Source organism: Xenopus laevis, chromosome 4L (genome assembly GCF_017654675.1).
Source record: "Xenopus laevis strain J_2021 chromosome 4L, Xenopus_laevis_v10.1, whole genome shotgun sequence".
Taxonomy (NCBI): domain Eukaryota; kingdom Metazoa; phylum Chordata; class Amphibia; order Anura; family Pipidae; genus Xenopus; species Xenopus laevis.
Window position 1 is genome coordinate 2374773 of NC_054377.1, and position 8723 is coordinate 2383495.

An 8723-nucleotide genomic window follows, 5' to 3' on the forward strand; every position below is an offset into this window, starting at 1 on the left:
AGTATAGAGGGGACAGTGGGGTTCCTGACTGATGTACAATATCAATATATGTGTGAGATACAGATCATTATCCCAAGGTTTGGGGGTGCAGGAGTATAGAGGGACAGTGGGGTTCCTGACTGATGTACAATATCAATATATGTGTGAGATACAGATCATTATCCCAAGGTTTGGGGGTGCAGGAGTATAGAGGGGACAGTGGGGTTCCTGACTGATGTACAATATCAATATATGTGTGAGATACAGATCATTATCCCAAGGTTTGGGGGTGCAGGAGTATAGAGGGGACAGTGGGGTTCCTGACTGATGTACAATATCAATATATGTGTGAGATACAGATCATTATCCCAAGGTTTGGGGGTGCAGGAGTATAGAGGAGACAGTGGGGTTCCTGACTGATGTACAATATCAATATATGTGTGAGATACAGATCATTATCCCAGGGTTTGGGGGTGCAGGAGTATAGAGAGACAGTGGGGTTCCTGACTGATGTACAATATCAATATATGTGTGAGATACAGATCATTATCCCAAGGTTTGGGGGTGCAGGAGTATAGGGGGACAGTGGGGTTCCTGACTGATGTACAATATCAATATATGTGTGAGATACAGATCATTATCCCAAGGTTTGGGGGTGCAGGAGTATAGAGGGACAGTGGGGTTCCTGACTGATGTACAATATCAATATATATACTGTATATATTAATACACCAGCATTTGTCCCTTTTACTGACAGTACAAAATAAATTCCAGCTCATTATAAAATCCCTGACAAGTATGAAATGTCGCCCCCCGGTGTTCAGCTATTTCCTGACGGGCGTCTCGGACCCTGAATGAGGAATTCCAATGCCCCAGATCAGATCCGCACGTGACTCACATTGCAAAATCCAGTCCCAGGGCACAAGAGACGAAATGGAAAAATGAAAAAGATGTGAAACACATTCAGCTGGAACAGCACGGGGGTCTCCAGCATTAACCCCCCTGCTCTTTATATGATCTTAAATAGAACATGTAACCAGTCTGTAAGTACCGGATATGATCCATTAAACTTTACTCAGCCCTGTCGGGAACAATTAGACACAGAGCTCAGTCAGATAGTATGAGGGTATAGCTTATTGTGTGCCCAGAACATTCCTTCTCTGTATATTTGTATTTATACATATGGGAGGAGGAGGTGCCATATTGATTCCCTTAGACAGTACAGTATGAGGGTATAGCTTATTGTGTGCCCAGAACATTCCTTCTCTGTATATTTGTATTTATACATATGGGAGGAGGAGGTGCCATATTGATTCCCTTAGACAGTACAGTATGAGGGTATAGCTTATTGTGTGCCCAGAACATTCCTTCTCTGTATATTTGTATTTATACATATGGGAGGAGGAGGTGCCATATTGATTCCCTTAGACAGTACAGTATGAGGGTATAGCTTATTATGTGCCCAGAACATTCCTTCTCTGTATATTTGTATTTATACATATGGGAGGAGGAGGTGCCATATTGATTCCCTTAGACAGTACAGTATGAGGGTATAGCTTATTATGTGCCCAGAACATTCCTTCTCTGTATATTTGTATTTATACATATGGGAGGAGGAGGTGCCATATTGATTCCCTTAGACAGTACAGTATGAGGGTATAGCTTATTATGTGCCCAGAACATTCCTTCTCTGTATATTTGTATTTATACATATGGGAGGAGGAGGTGCCATATTGATTCCCTTAGACAGTACAGTATGAGGGTATAGCTTATTGTGTGCCCAGAACATTCCTTCTCTGTATATTTGTATTTATACATATGGGAGGAGGGAGGTGCCATATTGATTCCCTTAGACAGTACAGTATGAGGGTATAGCTTATTATGTGCCCAGAACATTCCTTCTCTGTATATTTGTATTTATACATATGGGAGGAGGAGGTGCCATATTGATTCCCTTAGACAGTACAGTATGAGGGTATAGCTTATTATGTGCCCAGAACATTCCTTCTCTGTATATTTGTATTTATACATATGGGAGGAGGGAGGTGCCATATTGATTCCCTTAGACAGTACAGTATGAGGGTATAGCTTATTGTGTGCCCAGAACATTCCTTCTCTGTATATTTGTATTTATACATATGGGAGGAGGGAGGTGCCATATTGATTCCCTTAGACAGTACAGTATGAGGGTATAGCTTATTGTGTGCCCAGAACATTCCTTCTCTGTATATTTGTATTTATACATATGGGAGGAGGAGGTGCCATATTGATTCCCTTAGACAGTACAGTATGAGGGTATAGCTTATTGTGTGCCCAGAACATTCCTTCTCTGTATATTTGTATTTATACATATGGGAGGAGGAGGTGCCATATTGATTCCCTTAGACAGTACAGTATGAGGGTATAGCTTATTGTGTGCCCAGAACATTCCTTCTCTGTATATTTGTATTTATACATATGGGAGGAGGGAGGTGCCATATTGATTCCCTTAGACAGTACAGTATGAGGGTATAGCTTATTGTGTGCCCAGAACATTCCTTCTCTGTATATTTGTATTTATACATATGGGAGGAGGAGGTGCCATATTGATTCCCTTAGACAGTACAGTATGAGGGTATAGCTTATTGTGTGCCCAGAACATTCCTTCTCTGTATATTTGTATTTATACATATGGGAGGAGGAGGTGCCATATTGATTCCCTTAGACAGTACAGTATGAGGGTATAGCTTATTGTGTGCCCAGAACATTCCTTCTCTGTATATTTGTATTTATACATATGGGAGGAGGAGGTGCCATATTGATTCCCTTAGACAGTACAGTATGAGGGTATAGCTTATTGTGTGCCCAGAACATTCCTTCTCTGTATATTTGTATTTATACATATGGGAGGAGGGAGGTGCCATATTGATTCCCTTAGACAGTACAGTATGAGGGTATAGCTTATTGTGTGCCCAGAACATTCCTTCTCTGTATATTTGTATTTATACATATGGGAGGAGGAGGTGCCATATTGATTCCCTTAGACAGTACAGTATGAGGGTATAGCTTATTGTGTGCCCAGAACATTCCTTCTCTGTATATTTGTATTTATACATATGGGAGGAGGAGGTGCCATATTGATTCCCTTAGACAGTACAGTATGAGGGTATAGCTTATTGTGTGCCCAGAACATTCCTTCTCTGTATATTTGTATTTATACATATGGGAGGAGGAGGTGCCATATTGATTCCCTTAGACAGTACAGTATGAGGGTATAGCTTATTGTGTGCCCAGAACATTCCTTCTCTGTATATTTGTATTTATACATATGGGAGGAGGAGGTGCCATATTGATTCCCTTAGACAGTACAGTATGAGGGTATAGCTTATTGTGTGCCCAGAACATTCCTTCTCTGTATATTTGTATTTATACATATGGGAGGAGGAGGTGCCATATTGATTCCCTTAGACAGTACAGTATGAGGGTATAGCTTATTGTGTGCCCAGAACATTCCTTCTCTGTATATTTGTATTTATACATATGGGAGGAGGAGGTGCCATATTATTTCCCTTAGACAGTACAGTATGAGGGTATAGCTTATTGTGTGCCCAGAACATTCCTTCTCTGTATATTTGTATTTATACATATGGGAGGAGGAGGTGCCATATTGATTCCCTTAGACAGTACAGTATGAGGGTATAGCTTATTGTGTGCCCAGAACATTCCTTCTCTGTATATTTGTATTTATACATATGGGAGGAGGAGGTGCCATATTGATTCCCTTAGACAGTACAGTATGAGGGTATAGCTTATTGTGTGCCCAGAACATTCCTTCTCTGTATATTTGTATTTATACATATGGGAGGAGGAGGTGCCATATTGATTCCCTTAGACAGTACAGTATGAGGGTATAGCTTATTTGTGCCCAGAACATTCCTTCTCTGTATATTGTATTATACATATGGAGGAGGAGGTGCCATATTGATTCCCTTAGACAGTACAGTATGAGGTATAGCTTATTGTGTGCCCAGAACATTCCTTCTCTGTATATTGTATTTATACATATGGGAGGAGGAGGTGCCATATTGATTCCTTAGACAGTACATATGAGGTATAGCTTATTTGTGCCCAGAAATTCTTCTCTGTATATTTGTATTTATAATATGGGAGGAGGAGGTGCCATATTGATTCCCTAGACAGTACAGTATGAGGTATAGCTTATTGTGTGCCCAGAACATTCCTTCTCTGTATATTTGTATTTATACATATGGGAGGAGGAGGTGCCATATTGATTCCCTTAGACAGTACAGTATGAGGGTATAGCTTATTGTGTGCCAGAACATTCCTTCTTGTATATTTGTATTTATACATATGGGAGGAGGAGTGCCATATTGATTCCCTTAGACAGTACAGTATGAGGGTATAGCTTATTGTGTGCCAGAACATTCCTTCTCTGTATATTTGTATTTATACATATGGGAGGAGGAGGTGCCATATTGATTCCTTAGACAGTACAGTATGAGGTATAGCTTATTGTGTGCCCAGAACATTCCTTCTCTGTATATTTGTATTTATACATATGGGAGGAGGAGGTGCCATATTGATTCCCTTAGACAGTACAGTATGAGGGTATAGCTTATTGTGTGCCCAGAACATTCCTTCTCTGTATATTTGTATTTATACATATGGAGGAGGAGGTGCCATATTGATTCCCTTAGACAGTACAGTATGAGGGTATAGCTTATTGTGTGCCCAGAACATTCCTTCTCTGTATATTTGTATTTATACATATGGGAGGAGGAGGTGCCATATTGATTCCCTTAGACAGTACAGTATGAGGTATAGCTTATTGTGTGCCCAGAACATTCCTTCTCTGTATATTTGTATTTATACATATGGAGGAGGAGGTGCCATATTGATTCCCTTAGACAGTACAGTATGAGGTATAGCTTATTGTGTGCCCAGAACATTCCTTCTCTGTATATTTGTATTTATACATATGGGAGGAGGAGGTGCCATATTGATTCCCTTAGACAGTACAGTATGAGGTATAGCTTATTGTGTGCCCAGAACATTCCTTCTCTGTATATTTGTATTTATACATATGGAGAGGAGGTGCCATATTGATTCCCTTAGACAGTACAGTATGAGGGTATAGCTTATTGTGTGCCCAGAACATTCCTTCTCTGTATATTTGTATTTATACATATGGGAGGAGGAGGTGCCATATTGATTCCCTTAGACAGTACAGTATGAGGGTATAGCTTATTGTGTGCCCAGAACATTCCTTCTCTGTATATTTGTATTTATACATATGGGAGGAGGAGGTGCCATATTGATTCCCTTAGACAGTACAGTATGAGGGTATAGCTTATTGTGTGCCCAGAACATTCCTTCTCTGTATATTTGTATTTATACATATGGGAGGAGGAGGTGCCATATTGATTCCCTTAGACAGTACAGTATGAGGGTATAGCTATTGTGTGCCCAGAACATTCCTTCTCTGTATATTTGTATTTATACATATGGGAGAGGAGTGCCATATTGATTCCTTAGACAGTACAGTATGAGGTATAGCTTATTGTGTGCCCAGAACATTCCTTCTCTGATATTTGTATTTATACATATGGAGGAGGAGGTGCCATATTGATTTCCCTTAGACAGTACAGTATGAGGGTATAGCTTATTGTGTGCCCAGAACATTCCTTCTTGTATATTTGTATTTATACATATGGGAGGAGGAGGTGCCATATTGATTCCCTTAGACAGTCAGTATGAGGGTATAGCTTATTGTGTGCCCAGAACATTCCTTCTCTGTATATTGTATTATACATATGGAGGAGGAGGTGCCATATTGATTCCTTAACAGTACAGTATGAGGTATAGCTTATGTGTGCCCAGAACATCTTCTCGATATTTGTATTTATACATATGGAGGAGGGTGCCATATTGATCCCTTAGACAGTACAGAAGGGTATAGCTTATTGTGTGCCAAACATTCCTTCTCTGTATATTTGTATTATACATATGGAGAGGAGGTGCCATATTGATCCTTAGACAGTACAGTATGAGGTATAGCTTATTGTGTGCCGAACATTCTTCTCTGTATATTGTTTTAACATATGGAGAGAGGCCATATTGATTCCTTAACAGTACAGTATGAGTATAGCTATTGTGTGCCCAGAACATTCTTCTCTGTATATTGATTTAACATATGGAGGAGGAGGTGCCATATTGATTCCTTAGACAGTACAGTATGAGGGTATAGCTTATTGTGTGCCCAGAACATTCCTTCTCTGTATATTTGTATTTATACATATGGGAGGAGGAGGTGCCATATTGATTCCCTTAGACAGTACAGTATGAGGGTATAGCTTATTGTGTGCCCAGAACATTCCTTCTCTGTATATTTGTATTTATACATATGGGAGGAGGAGGTGCCATATTGATTCCCTTAGACAGTACAGTATGAGGGTATAGCTTATTGTGTGCCCAGAACATTCCTTCTCTGTATATTTGTATTTATACATATGGGAGGAGGAGGTGCCATATTGATTCCCTTAGACAGTACAGTATGAGGGTATAGCTTATTGTGTGCCAGAACATTCCTTCTCTGTATATTTGTATTTATACATATGGGAGGAGGAGGTGCCATATTGATTCCCTTAGACAGTACAGTATGAGGTATAGCTTATTGTGTGCCCAGAACATTCCTTCTCTGTATATTTGTATTTATACATATGGGAGGAGGAGGTGCCATATTGATTCCCTTAGACAGTACAGTATGAGGGTATAGCTTATTGTGTGCCCAGAAATTCCTTCTCTGTATATTTGTATTTATACATATGGGAGGAGGAGGTGCCATATTGATTCCTTAGACAGTACAGTATGAGGTATAGCTTATTGTGTGCCCAGAACATTCCTTCTCTGTATATTTGTATTTATACATATGGGAGGAGGAGGTGCCATATTGATTCCCTTAGACAGTACAGTATGAGGGTATAGCTTATTGTGTGCCCAGAACATTCCTTCTCTGTATATTTGTATTTATACATATGGGAGGAGGAGGTGCCATATTGATTCCCTTAGACAGTACAGTATGAGGGTATAGCTTATTGTGTGCCCAGAACATTCCTTCTCTGTATATTTGTATTTATACATATGGGAGGAGGGAGGTGCCATATTGATTCCTTAGACAGTACAGTATGAGGGTATAGCTTTATTTGTGCCCAGAAACATTCCTTCTCTGTATATTTTGTATTTATACATATGGGAGGAGGAGGTGCCATATTGATTCCCTTAGACAGTACAGTATGAGGGTATAGCTTATTGTGTGCCCAGAACATTCCTTCTCTGTATATTTGTATTTATACATATGGGAGGAGGGAGGTGCCATATTGATTCCCTTAGACAGTACAGTATGAGGGTATAGCTTATTGTGTGCCCAGAACATTCCTTCTCTGTATATTTGTATTTATACATATGGGAGGAGGAGGTGCCATATTGATTCCCTTAGACAGTACAGTATGAGGGTATAGCTTATTTGTTGCCCAGAACATTCCTTCTCTGTATATTTGTATTTATACATATGGGAGGAGGGAGGTGCCATATTGATTCCCTTAGACAGTACAGTATGAGGGTATAGCTTATTGTGTGCCCAGAACATTCCTTCTCTGTATATTTGTATTTATACATATGGGAGGAGGAGGTGCCATATTGATTCCCTTAGACAGTACAGTATGAGGGTATAGCTTATTATGTGCCAGAACATTCCTTCTCTGTATATTTGTATTTATACATATGGGAGGAGGAGGTGCCATATTGATTCCCTTAGACAGTACAGTATGAGGGTATAGCTTATTGTGTGCCCAGAACATTCCTTCTCTGTATATTTGTATTTATACATATGGGAGGAGGAGGTGCCATATTGATTCCCTTAGACAGTACAGTATGAGGGTATAGCTTATTGTGTGCCCAGAACATTCCTTCTCTGTATATTTGTATTTATACATATGGGAGGAGGAGGTGCTATATTGATTCCCTTAGACAGTACAGTATGAGGGTATAGCTTATTGTGTGCCCAGAACATTCCTTCTCTGTATATTTGTATTTATACATATGGGAGGAGGAGGTGCCATATTGATTCCCTTAGACAGTACAGTATGAGGGTATAGCTTATTGTGTGCCCAGAACATTCCTTCTCTGTATATTTGTATTTATACATATGGGAGGAGGAGGTGCCATATTATTTCCCTTAGACAGTACAGTATGAGGGTATAGCTTATTGTGTGCCCAGAACATTCCTTCTCTGTATATTTGTATTTATACATATGGGAGGAGGAGGTGCCATATTGATTCCCTTAGACAGTACAGTATGAGGGTATAGCTTATTGTGTGCCCAGAACATTCCTTCTCTGTATATTTGTATTTATACATATGGGAGGGAGGTGCCATATTGATTCCCTTAGACAGTACAGTATGAGGGTATAGCTTATTGTGTGCCCAGAAACATTCCTTCTCTGTATATTTGTATTTATACATATGGGAGGAGGGAGGTGCCATATTGATTCCCTTAGACAGTACAGAAGGAGGGTATAGCTTATTGTGTGCCCAGAACATTCCTTCTCTGTATATTTGTATTTATACATATGGGAGGAGGGAGGTGCCATATTGATTCCCTTAGACAGTACAGAAGGAGGGTATAGCTTATTGTGTGCCCAGAACATTCCTTCTCTGTATATTTGTATTTATACATATGGGAGGAG